Genomic DNA, 13126 nt, shown 5'->3' with positions numbered 1-13126 from the left:
ATTAGTAGGAGCCCCCCAGGGCTGATACTTCTTATAAGTCTGAGGATCAAGGATCAAGATCCATTTTGAGACAGTCACATCAGTCGCACGTGAAGGTTGTCTTAGCACGGCTCTCGGTTTTACCAAGTCGATTTGATTTTTCTTCTGCGATCAGTTGTTAGCACATAAAAGGTTGCTCACCGGTCTTAAGTGACCAAAGAGTAGTAAAAAGGCCTTAGTGCGATTTTACTGATTTTTTGCATCTATTTTTCCCTGATGACTGAACTGGTTTAAGGACTTGATCAACATGTCACTGGTCAAACTAATTTTCGCTCGATATGCGGAATTAACTTCCAAAGAGAAGGATTTACCTTTGACTGAGGATGAAAGAATTGATCTGGATTTTCTATTAAAGCTTCTCCCTAACCTATCGGATAAAGTACGTGCAAGTCTGAACTCTGCACGTGGCTCTGAACTAAGCTTAGCGCAAGTCGGTTCTAACCGGTTAGCGTCTAATGAAATTGATTCCCATCATGCTGATGTCTCACAACACGATATGCATTGGACTGCTGTTACCAAAAGTACGAAACGTACTCTGAGTGATACTGAATCGGACCCTCCTGAGGTGCAAAACAAATTTGATGTTCTTGCGAACATAGCTGATGATGACTCCGCACTTACTGTCGAACAGTACACGCACAGTACCAGACATGAAGGTGATGTTAGCTTGAAACGAAATCCCAAACCGAAGGCTCCCAAAAGTTTAAAAATCTCACCTAGTCAGGACATAGGTAGTAAAATTACACAAACACTGAGTTCTGAGTTTGCGGTCAGCAGCCACAGTAATGTGGCGTCATCTCGTGAAGGAACTGAGAAACAGGCTGCAGCGAGTAGGTCTGGAACCGAAAACGCAGCGCGACCACTCAGTTATCCAGATGAGGTCACGTGCCCGACTGGGCGAACTGACGCTCATATTCCCCAGGCTGGCGCAACTCAAATGAACACTATGGAGGAGAGACTTAGTGAAAATGCCACTAATGGTGAGGATAACAATAGTATGGACACGGACGCTAGTACGTCTAAACAAAATACAAGCTCAGATGAAAACATAGAAACGGAATTTGTGAAAAAGTCACGGATACCACCCATAACTATTAAAGTAGATTACCCTACTTGGAAAAACATAGCTAGGGCACTTAAACAGAGAAACATTGAGTTTAACTCTAATAAGAATAATAAAGGGATTAAAATTTTCATCAGAAACCCTGAACATTACAGGCAGACTGTTACTTATTTAAAAGACACGAAAGTGGAACATCACTCTTTCACGCTTCCTGAGGATAAAGACATAAAAGTTGTGATAAGAGGTCTTTTAAGAGATACAGATACGGTAGAAATACTAGAGGATTTAGGATACAAAGTTGAATCAGTTAAACAACTTACGCGCAGAAGAAAAGGGGAGGTTATTAAACTTCCGCTATTTTTAGTTACTCTGCCTAAGAAACCCAAATCCAAAGATATACACAACGAAACTCACTTGTGTGACCTAGGAATTAAAGTCGAAAATTATAAAGGTAGATCGGGCACGCTACAATGCTATAGGTGCCAAGGATTTCATCATACGCAAACTGGCTGTAACTATGCACCCAAGTGCGTGAGATGCGGAGAGGGACATTTGTCCTTTGAATGCCCTAATAAAAACTCTGACTTGCCACCATGTTGTGCGAACTGTAAACAATCTCACACCTCGAACTTTAGGGGTTGTGAGATGTTCCCTAAAAAGAAACAAGATAAGCCAAAAGTCTATACTAGTAGGGTTATAGAAAATAAATCATTTACACAAGCCCTGTCTAATGGTTTGTATGCAGACACGATCAAGGAAGCAAAAACTGTTTTTGCAAACCTGGCCGAGCTTGTATCGGTCATTAAGAGCTCCGGCTTTCTTTTAACACAGCAAATAGGACAAAATGCACCTACTCATAAGGACAAAACTACCATAAATCAAGATCTTAATGGATAGGTACACCACACAAGGAGATCCCATAAAATTAGCATTCTGGAATGCTCATGCCATTCAGAACAAGTTGACGGAATTTTTAAACTTCCTTAACAATCACAATATTGATATTGCCCTTGTAACAGAGACTTTTGCCACGCCATGCGTGCGTATAAATTTGCCTAATTACCGCACATATAGGTGCGATCGTTTGAGTCACCGTGGTGGGGGGGGCCGCAATTTATGTGCGAAACTCGCTACAGTCCTGTTTGATTAGCCAAGATAGAAACGACGGACATGAGATGGTCGCAGTCTCAGTGTACTTACCGCAATATGGTAATTTGAATTTCATTTCATTTTATAATCCGCCCAGGAAACTACTGACGGAAAGTGTTCTTTCCAAACTTCTCTCTGACACTAATAAGTATATCCTAACGGGTGATCTCAACGCAAAGCACTCCGAGTGGGGGTGCCGTAAAACTAACCAAAATGGTAAGGTCCTCTATGAATTTATAAATAATCACCCAGTTGCCTTGCATGTTACTGAGGAGTATACGTATAGACCACAGAACCCAAGAAATGCAGACCTTCTTGATATTCTTCTGACAAATACTTCAATCCCTATTTATACTGAAGTAAAGCACGAATTGAGCTCTGACCATATACCGGTCATTGCTTACCTAGGCACTACTAAAGAGGCAGAAAATGAAATGATCCGCACGACTGACTGGAATAAGTTCCAGAAGTTTCTCAGTCAGAATCCGCCCATCATTGATACTCTGAACTCGCGGAAAGATATAGATGATGCAGTTGATACCCTCACTGATTCAATCAATAATGCTATTGAAAATGCCCCTAGACACGTGAGAAGAAATAATAACGCTGGCATTCTACCACAGGAAATTAGAGAGATGATTAAGGACCGGAATAGGATGAGGAAAGTGTGGCACCTTACATGAAGCCCTCACGTTAAAAGAGATATGAACAAATTAAATTAATTAATTAAAAAGAAAGTAGATGAGCATAAGAGAGATGTATGGGAAGAAAAAATTCAGAATCTTAGTCCGAATGATGGCAGTCTCTGGACGTTCATGCGTAACTTGAAAAGGCAGCGTACATGCAATAAGCCGATTTATACTGAAAACTCTATTGCTCTCAACAATAAAGACAAATCGACGGTCCTTGCGGACCATTTAGAAGAGCAGTTCAGACCTAACATGACGCCCATGGACATTAATTTTGTCAATAAGGCATGCTACTTTGTTAGGGATTGGCTTAATGCCCACACTGCTAAGAGGTACATGGCCACTGCTACCCCCAGTGAGATCAAAGAAATCACAAAGAAGCTTAAAGTCAAAAAGTCCCCTGGCATAGACGGTATTAATAATCACGCACTTAGAAATCTGCCCTGCAATGTTGTGACAAAATTCACGAGTATTATCAATGCGTGTCTTAGTCAATGCTATTTTCCCACAAAATGGAAAATCGCAAAAGTTATTTTATTGCCTAAGCCCGGCAAGGATAACACTAAGCCAGATGGGTACAGGCCCATTAGCTTGCTTCCGGGACTAGGAAAGGTCTTTGAGAGATTAATCTACAGCAGATTGAAAAACTATATTGAATTACTGCCTCCGGAACAATTTGGTTTCCGGAGAAAGCTTTCAACAACGAAGCAGCTAGTTCGGCTCGTCGAGTTTTGTGGGGATGCGCTTCACAAGAAACAAAATGTCGCCTTACTCATGCTAGACGTGGCGAAGGCATTCGACTGAGGCTTATATTATTCTGGCATGAGGGGCTTATTTATAAACTTATAAATCTCCCTATGGATAGAGAGCTGATTCAGCTAATTATGTCTTTCATCACTAATAGGAAATTCACTGTGGCTATTGGAAAGTACATCTCCAGTTTACGCACCATGAATGCAGGCGTCCCACAGGGGTCCATTTTAGGGCCCGTCCTGTATTTATTTTATGTTCATGACTTCCCTAGGGCTCACATTGGCAGAAATTACTTTCTTGGGTGCTATGCGGACGATACGGCATTAGCCGTAAAGTCCGCAAACGCACACCATGCAATCAAGAAATTACAGAAGCTTCTACCAGTGGTAGAAAAGTGGTGTAAGACTTGGAGAATTGCTAATGCCAGCAAGTCGCAATTATTATTGATAAGGAGGAAAAATACACAGTTGACTATTAACAGTAAGCTCTTCTTATTCTCTGAAGAGATTCCTAGAGTTAGTAAGGCGAAATATTTAGGAGTAATGCTAAATGAAAGATTAAAATGGGGAGATCATATAACAGAGGTCAGAAAAAAAATTTTCACTGTTGTAAATAGTCTCATCCCTATATTGGGTAATTATTCTAACTTAGACCTCAGGAAAAAGAGGCTAGTTTATATCACAGCAATTAGGCCATTGATGACTTATGCGTCGCCGGCCTGGTGCACGGCTACCAAGGAGGATATAAAAAGACTTCAAATCATGCAAAACAAAGTCATGCTCACTTTTTTGTGAGCAATGCTACACTGCACTGTGACTTAAAACTGGACACTCTAGAAGAGCACCTGAATAAGATCAACAGGAAATTCTTCACGAAAGCTCTGAACTGTGACCATATGAGAAATTTTGATATCTTTACCTACGAAATATTGAATGAGGACGCCAAACTGCGCCCACTTGCGGCCCACCTTATCAGGGACCCGAACTTTTCCACCTAGTGCCCACCTGTAAATGATGTACCCAATGTGTTTATTAGCATTCTTAATTTTGTATTTTACTCATTTATTGTACTGTGTATTTCTTAAATTCTCTAGTTTTATTCACATTCTACACTCATTTTATGACTCCCACTTAGTCATGCCTTTACCGGGCCGGTTACTTGCTTGTGAGCTCTTGCGTTGCTGGTCTTCCTATTCTTTATCCGTCTTTCTCCTCCTTACTGCGGACATTATGTGAAGATAGTTCTATGTTATTGTGCCCATCCGGCATAAATTTGATTGAGCCAGATAAACTACTGATCTCAGTGGTATTCTGGCTATAAGTTATCAGTCAGTCAGTCATCCATTTTGAAGCTAACTTGTTGGTATTCGCTATTGGATTTGCACTGATTTGTTGACATATTTGTGGATCGATTCCGACCTAATTTTCAGAAATATGCGTGGTTGTGCTGCACCAAATTGTTCGAATCAGTCTCAAAATAACTTTAGGATGTTTCGTTTCCCTACAAATGAAGAAAGACGAAGAAAATGGATAGTTAATTCTCGTCGAGATCAATGGATCCCGGGCCCAGGAGCGTATCTTTGTGAGGTAAGTTCAGCTTCGTATTTTTGCATAGAATGTTAGAAAAATTACGCTTCTTGGTACTTTAAAATATTTATTTTCATTTAACTGTCACTTATTGACGATCAACTGATTTTATAAGTACAAAATCAACTGCGGAATGTGTATGTGTTTGTGCAGTAAAATATCGTTGTTTCTTTTGTTATCGTGAAAAGTTTATACCGTTTGTAAAATTTGTATCATACTGTTACGAATTTGGTATTTAAAAAGCTAATGTTAGTTCAATTAGAAATTAAATGGTTTTATTTCTCGCGCAGTGCAGCGCGTGACGAATATTAAAAGAAAGCTAAGCCGGAAAATTGAAAATACAAGAGCGCGTGCATTAAATAAATAAATATCTCTTTTTATTTCGAGAAAGTACTGGAAAATTCTAGCGCGTGATTTTAAAATCTTATAAAAGGAGGAAAACATCTCAGTTTGTAGTAGTTGCTTAGTTTGTTGTTGTTTAGAAAACTACTGTTGTTGATTGTAGCGAATTCGCGGATTAGCGTTCTTTAGCTGTTTTGAATTACGTTCTATTGACATTTGAGTAGTTAAAAGAAAACTACTGTGAGATATTGTAATACTGCATGATAATTTGAGAAAATTTAAGCATTTTTGTTGTGATAATAATAAATTTTTGTTCATTTTTCATCGGACTTGTGCATTCATTTCATAACGAACCCGTACGCACGCAACAATTTTTGGTGTCAGAAGTGGGATTTGAATGCCAATAACAAGAGCGATGGAAGAACAATTGAGACAGCTCATTAGTGCTTTTGCTGCATTCCAAGAAAAGATGGAAGCTGGCCAAGCATCATTTAAGGAAGAAATGAAATTGGGCCAGGAATCCGTTAAGGAAGAAATGAAATTGGGCCAGGAATCCGTTAAGGACAAAATGAAAGCCGTTCAAGCTGGTCAAGAAGAAATGAAAAGAGAAATTACTTGCATAATAGAAAATAAATTTGAAGCTATGGAAGGCAGAATTGACGCAGTTGAAAATAAAGTTGGACATATTGAAGAAAGAGTTTCTTTGGTGAAAGAAGAAATAGAAGAAAGAGTTTCTTCTGTAAAAGAACAAATTGACGAGAGAGTTTCTGCAGTTGCCAAAGAAATGGATACTTTAAAGAAATTCGTAGCGTCGGCAGGGAGCAGGAGTGATGATTTTAAATTCTTACCAATGCCTGCTCGTCCACCTCTGAAGCTATCCACATATGATGGGAAGACCTCCTGGCAGGTGTATAAGACACAATTTTCTATCGTGGCGGATGCGAATGGATGGGATTCCCAAGCTAAGGCCTGTCATCTCGCCGCTTCTCTAAGAGCCGACGCAGCGGATATCCTTCAGACTCTTCCCGAAAACAAAAGGTTAGATTTCGAAGCTCTGTCCGGCGCCTTGGAGTTGCGCTTTGGGGAGAAGTGTTTAAAAGACTACAGCAGGCTCCAATTAAAATCTCGTCAACAGAAGCCTACCGAAACACTTCAGGAGCTCGCCGCGGATGTTGAAAGGCTGTCCCATCTCGCCTTTTCGGAATGCCCGACAGAAACAAGGGAAATCCTGTCCTTGCAATACTTTATCGACGGCATCCGAGATACTGAAATACAGAAAGCTCTACGAATGGCGGATGTAAAAGATTTAAAAAGTGCTCTAGTTTACGCCATGAAATTTGAGGCAGCCCAGCAAGCCACTCGTCGAGACCGCCACCCAGTCAGAGCTGCTCAAGTCCAGGAGCCAGGGGATCAAGTCACCGCTCGACTTGACGATTTAACTAGACAACTGAACGCCTTGAGACGGAATATTGGTGAGAAGAAACCGACCGTTAAGTGCTGGAACTGCGGTGCTGAAGGACACATACGACAAAACTGCAAAACACCCCAGGGTACTGATGTTAAGACCGCTTCTAACAAGCAGCAGGGAAACTAATTAGTGGCCATCTCGCGGGGCGGAGGTTGCCAGATAATGAAAAGCTCCCGTTTAAAGCGCTTCAGATTTCTGCAGTGAGAGGCGGCAGTAATGGACTTTTCATAATAGGACATATTAATGGAGTTCCGTGCAATATGACTATAGATACAGGAGCCAACGTCACCATCATCCGAAAAGATTTGGCTCAACAACTAGGAAACAAACTTATCTGGACGCCGCCCTGCGTTACCCTCCAGACTGTGTCCGGTGAGAAGATCGACATCGACGGAAAAGTAAATGTTAACATCACGTTTGGAAGTGCCGCTTACCATCACACGGCATATGTAGCAGAGATCACTGATTCTTGCATACTCGGATTGGACTTTCTAAGGAAATACAATTTTTCCTTGGATTTTAAAAATAACGAATTGCATTCTACATCTGAGGACATAGCGTTATTTCTCGTTAATGATGAAGAAGTTAAATCTGTCCATAAAATCATAGCACAAGACTATATTACAATACCGGCAAGAACAGAAATTTTACTTCCTGGATCCATAGCCGAAAATAGAAATTTCCGCTACGGCATCATAGAATATCCCAATAACTGTAATATCCCAAAAGGAGTATTAGTAGCCTCAACACTCGTCGACCTATCCAGAACGGTTATCCCGGTGAGAGTCGCCAATGTAACTGAAAAGTCGAGAGTTATTAAGAAAGGTGAATTGGTTGCAACATGTACTCCAGTAACCAGCGTTGAAAAAAAGAGTAACATCCCAGAATCCGTGTCCTCAGAGAGCATTACATCGGAGTTATTGCAGAATGCACAATTAAACGATAAAGAGAAAAATGCTGCCGATCGCGTCATTAAAGATCTTCAAGTTGTTTTCTCCCGCTCGTCTTCTGACGTGGGTCGAACTAGTTTGACACAACATAGAATAGATACTGGCGATCATCCCCCGATCAAGCAACATCCAAGACGTCTACCGTTTGCTAAACAGGAAGAGGTGCGAACACTGTTAAAAGATATGGAAGAAGGCGATGTCATCGAGCCTTCAGCGAGTCCATGGGCATCTCCCATCGTTCTCGTCAGAAAGAAAGACGGCTCAACAAGATTTTGCGTTGACTATCGCCGGTTGAATGAGGTTACGAAGAAAGACAGTTACCCTCTTCCTAGAATTGATGACATTCTAGACACTCTTTCTGGAAGCAAGTGGTTCTCAACACTTGATTTAAAGAGTGGGTATTGGCAGGTAGAAATCCATCCTGATGACCGAGAAAAGACGGCATTTACTACGGGACAAGGACTTTGGCAGTTCAAAGTGATGCCGTTTGGACTGTGTAATGCGCCGGCAACATTCGAACGTCTTATGGAGACTGTTTTGAAAGGCCTTTCTTACGAAGCCTGTCTGATATACCTGGACGATATCATCATCGTCGGAAAGAGTTTTGAAGAGCATCTAGAAAATCTTAGAAAGGTGCTTCAGAAACTGAAAGAGGCCAATCTGAAGCTGACTCCCGCTAAATGCAAATTGTTTCGAAAGGAAGTGACTTACCTGGGACATGTCATCTCTGCAGAAGGTGTGCGCACGGATCCTGAAAAGGTATCAGCGGTTAAATCCTGGACGCGTCCCGAAAATGTCCATCAGCTGAGAAGCTTCCTAGGGCTTTGCACCTACTATAGGAGATTCGTGAAGAACTTTTCTTCCATCGCAAGACCACTTCACAAGCTGACAGAGAGCAAGCAAAGATTCTTGTGGACAAAGGAATGCGAGGATGCATTTAACAACTTAAAGGAAGCTTTAACATCTGCTCCAATCCTGACGTATCCTCAGCTCGACAGACCATTTATTCTCGACACCGACGCGAGCAATGAAAGTGTCGGTGCTGTTTTGTCCCAAGAAATAGACGGCCAAGAACGTGTAGTAGCTTACTGGAGCAAGTGCCTGTCTAAACCGGAGAGGAATTACTGTGTCACAAGGAAAGAGTTGCTCGCCATAGTCAAAGCTGTAGAACATTTCCATCATTATCTATACGGGAGAAAATTCCTCCTCCGCACGGACCATGCCTCATTGGCGTGGCTTCTAAATTTCAAAAATCCTGAGGGTCAAATAGCCAGGTGGATACAGAGACTCCAAGAATATGACATCACTATCCGTCATCGTAAGGGATCATCACACGGAAACGCCGACGCCCTGTCTAGAAGACCTTGCCAAGAAAACTGCCGATATTGTTCCAGGGTGGAAGCGAAATACGAGCTGCTGAATCCGGTCGCAAGACAAATTACAACATCAACATCGGCTGCTCGAGACCCGTGGAGTGATGATGAAGTCAGGAAAGACCAGCTGGAAGACCGCGACATTAAACCCATACTTGATTTAATAGAGTCATCAAACAGAAAACCTACATGGCAGGACATTTCTATCTGTAGTCCTACAACAAAACAATACTGGGCACTCTGGGATTCACTTCACATTCGAAACGGCGTCTTATACCGGAAATTCGAGTCGGATGATGGGAAGACGTTCCGATGGCAACTGATACTTCCAAGATCCCGGATTCCTGATGTCCTCAAAGAACTACATAACAGCCCTACAGGAGGTCACTTTGGAATTATGAAGACCTTACAGAGAGTTCGTGAGCGCTTTTACTGGAATAATGCAAAGAATGACGTGCAAAAGTGGTGCCGATCTTGCGATGCCTGTGCAGGTCGGAAAGGACCGAGGAAACGCAGCCGAGGCAGACTGCAACGTTACAACGTAGGTGCGCCTTTTGAACGTATCGCCTTTGACATCCTGGGACCTCTGCCACGAACTGCTGATGGCAACAAATACATACTCGTTGTCATTGATTACTTCACCAAGTGGCCTGAAGCTTATCCTATTCCTGATCAAGAGGCAGTCACAGTGGCTGAGGTAATGAAAGAGCACTGGATTTCCAGGTTCGGAGTGCCTCTTCAGTTACATTCCGATCAGGGAAGGAATTTTGCCTCGGCAGTAATCAAAGAACTATGCAAACTACTTGGCATTGACAAAACTCAAACGACGCCATTGCATCCCCAGTCGGACGGCATGGTAGAGAGGTTCAATCGAACCATCCTTAATAACCTCTCATTAGTGGTTTCCAGAAACCAACAGGACTGGGACAAGAAATTACCACTCTTTTTACTGGCTTACCGCAGTGCTGTCCACGAGACTACCGGCTATTCTCCATCACAGATGCTCTTCGGTCTTGACCTTCGTCTGCCTTGTGATCTATTGTTTGGCCGCCCTCCGGATGCTCCTTCATCGTCTGAGGAATATATTCAAGATCTCCAGGCCCGGTTTGAAGTGATGCACAATTTTGCACGAGAGCGAGTCAACTTGGCGACGGAGAAGAGGAAGACCCGATACGACACAAGAGCTACTGAACATCAATTCCACGAAGGAGACAAGGTGTGGTTGTGGAATCCGACTCGACGGAAAGGACTTTGTCCGAAATTACAGTCACCTTGGGATGGGCCGTACACAGTCCTAAACAGGCTGAATGACGTCGTGGTTCGGATTCGTAAGTCTTCGAACTCTAAACCTAAAGTCGTTCATTACGACAGGTTAGCTCATTACTATGGCCATAGTACATAATGTAAATAATTGTAAATAGTATAAGACCATGGTCCATTTTGTTTTTAAATGTGTATTTGATTTGTATTTGATTTGTTTTATGTATTTCATTTATTGTTCATGTTGTTTATTATTGTAATGTAATGCTTATTAATGCATTTATGCCACAGTTGTAAGTTTTGCTTCCTGTCCAGGGATTGTACTGCCCGGGACGTGCAGTCCTTGGGAAGGGGGCAGTGTTACGAATTTGGTATTTAAAAAGCTAATGTTAGTTCAATTAGAAATTAAATGGTTTTATTTCTCGCGCAGTGCAGCGCGTGACGAATATTAAAAGAAAGCTAAGCCGGAAAATTGAAAATACAAGAGCGCGTGCATTAAATAAATAAATATCTCTTTTTATTTCGAGAAAGTACTGGAAAATTCTAGCGCGTGATTTTAAAATCTTATAAAAGGAGGAAAACATCTCAGTTTGTAGTAGTTGCTTAGTTTGTTGTTGTTTAGAAAACTACTGTTGTTGATTGTAGCGAATTCGCGGATTAGCGTTCTTTAGCTGTTTTGAATTACGTTCTATTGACATTTGAGTAGTTAAAAGAAAACTACTGTGAGATATTGTAATACTGCATGATAATTTGAGAAAATGTAAGCATTTTTGTTGTGATAATAATAAATTTTTGTTCATTTTTCATCGGACTTGTGCATTCATTTCATAACGAACCCGTACGCACGCAACAATACATTTCATGTAAACTTTGTGCTCAGTTAGAAATGTGATGTGCCTTTTTCTTTTCTTTAATTTTACTGTACGATTGGTTATTTAAAGTAGCATTCTATGTTTTGATTCTGATGTATTGTCGCCAAATCGAATATTTGGCGCCAATGTTAAAAACTGGATGGTATGATCCAAATAATAAATGATTTTGTTTTTTCTTTATAGTAAGGTAAATATATTTTGTATTTTTAGACATTTTTAAGAAGTTAAATATTAATTTAAATATTCGATGAATCGTTTTGATCCCATTATTATCCTTTATTGTAGTAGTAAATCTTAATGTATTTTTAACTATAGGTCCTTTAAATTTATTTTTAGTGTGTGAGCAGGAAATATGTTTTAAGTAGTTTTACAAACATGATTACTTTTTAAAAATTTTGTTTTATTTTCATAAAAAAAATTAAATTTATCAGAAAATTACATTCTTAAATTAATATAATATATGTAACTGTAATTAAATACTAGTGCAAATGCACGAGAGATTAATAACGATATTAAAGCTGTTACAACCTCTCCCCCAACGGAGAGACTTTTTCCGAAGGGAAAAGTTCTGTAAAATTTGACAGTTTAATAAGCTCGGCTTGCTCAAATGCTTAAAGAGAAAAGGTAATTTCTCTTATAAATTTCCAAATTTTCAGACCGAAAATTTTAAGTTTTAAACAAATATTTTTACACCACATTTAAATAAGAAGAAAATGGACAGTGTTCAAATTAGTCTTCCTTTCTTTTCTTGACGGCGCCTAGATCTCTTCCATGGTGGACCAGTTCCTTGGCTATAATTCACAGCAAAGCCTTTCCTCAGTTCATCTGTGCCTTTCGGATAATATTCATTTGTCACTTGCTTTCGACAATTGTTTTCTTCATGTATTAGTATCGGCTTTGATATTAAATCAAAAGCCGAAAGATGATGATAACGCTGCATTGCAAAATGATTCTCAATATTAATTTCTTTATCGTTTTTCAAATTTTCGTGAACATCTTCCGCGTTTAATTCTGGTGATTTAACTTTTTCTTCAAATACATCTCTGGATGCTTTATTTTCTTCCTTCATCGGTTCCAAGATCTGCTCTTCAGCTATTTTTCTTTTCCTTTGAGCTCTAGTAGAAACGGCATTAAAATGGTATCACTAAGTTTACGTTCAAGTGATAAACTAATAAAATAAGGCAGTTCAGTGTTAACAGGAAGTAATAACCTGATATCACTAATTACGTTCAGTGATGAACTAATAAAATAAGGCAATTCAATATTAACAGGAAGTAATAACCTGGTATCACTAATATTGTGTTCAGTGATGAACTAATAAAACAAGACAATTCAATATCAACAGGAAGTTACGTTCAGTGATGAACTAATAAAATAAGGCAATTTAATATCAACAGGAAGTAATAATCTGGTATCACTAATATTACGTTCAGTGATGAACTAATAAAATAAGGCAATTCAATATCAACAGGAAGTAATAACCTGGTATCGCTAATATTGCGTTCAGTGATGAACTAATAAAATAAAGCAATTCAATACTAACAGGAAGTAATAATCTGGTATCACTAATATTATGTTCAGT

This window comes from Stegodyphus dumicola, chromosome 1 (genome assembly GCF_044657685.1).
Source record: "Stegodyphus dumicola isolate Sdum_Otavi_A_Nest chromosome 1, ASM4465768v1".
Classification (NCBI taxonomy): domain Eukaryota; kingdom Metazoa; phylum Arthropoda; class Arachnida; order Araneae; family Eresidae; genus Stegodyphus; species Stegodyphus dumicola.
Note: the sequence above shows the minus strand (reverse complement) of the source record.